The sequence below is a fragment of the Octopus bimaculoides genome, chromosome 20 (genome assembly GCF_001194135.2).
Source record: "Octopus bimaculoides isolate UCB-OBI-ISO-001 chromosome 20, ASM119413v2, whole genome shotgun sequence".
NCBI classification, from domain to species: domain Eukaryota; kingdom Metazoa; phylum Mollusca; class Cephalopoda; order Octopoda; family Octopodidae; genus Octopus; species Octopus bimaculoides.
Window position 1 is genome coordinate 21,503,522 of NC_069000.1, and position 1,010 is coordinate 21,504,531.

Consider the following 1,010-nt stretch of genomic DNA (forward strand, 5'->3'; position numbering starts at 1 on the left):
GGAGCAAATAGCAAATAGCACTTACTGACCAAAGACAAAAAAAAAAAAAATTTAATTATTTTACACAGTGATAATTGTTAGTCTTTTGCACAATAAAATTTATAATCTTATTATTGAAAAGTGCTATAAAATATTCACTTTCCTTTAATGATGGCTGTGTCCATGTAAAATTTTGGAAACATCAATTGATACATTATTTACATTTGACAGATATTTGTCCTCATCTTGTATGTTGTTAACACGTTTTGGCTGATATACCCTCCAGCCTTCATCAAGTGTCCTGGGGAAATTTTGAAACTGGGTTCTCATTCCTAAGGTATTTTTCAATGTTGTTATTATTATTATTATATGCCCACGGGCATAAGGCATAGTGGTTAAGAGTGCGGGCTACTAACTCCAAGATTCCAAGTTCGATTCCAGGCAGTGAATAATAATAATAACATCGAAAAATATCTTAGGAATGAGAACCCAGGTTTGAAATTTCCCCACGACACCTGTTGAAGGCTGGAGGGTATATCAGCCGAAACATGTTAACAACAAACAAGATGAGGACAAATATCCGTCAAATGTAAATAATGTACACAATTCCTCATCTCTTTTTCCTGCATGATAGAGAAATATGAGAAGTAACAAGGGATATAACAAGTGGTGAGATACAGTGCTGATTTTAAGAATAGGTTTGCTTGGTCAGCCGGGGCAAAGTATACTATCTGCTAATCATGACTGTTATGCCAAAACAGTGAGGCTAACCTCTTTAAGTTAGACCTCAACTATTCATCATCATCATCATCGTTTAACGTCCGCTTTCCATGCTAGCATGGGTTGGACGATTTGACTGAGGACTGGTGAAACCGGATGGCAACACCAGGCTCCAGTCTGATTTGGCAGAGTTTCTACAGCTGGATGCCCTTCCTAACGCCAACCACTCAGAGAGTGTAGTGGGTGCTTTTACGTGTCACCCGCACGAAAACGGCCACGCTCGAAATGGTGTCTTTTATGTGCCACCCGCA

At 38.7% G+C, this 1,010-nt stretch overlaps 1 protein-coding gene across 5 annotated transcripts in view; it reads right to left on the bottom strand.

The window, feature by feature from the left end:
* LOC106874761 (serine/threonine-protein kinase Chk1) overlaps positions 1-1,010 on the bottom strand; it is a 31,797-nt gene that overhangs the window by 20,272 nt on the left and 10,515 nt on the right. The gene's annotated exons all lie outside the window — the stretch shown is intronic.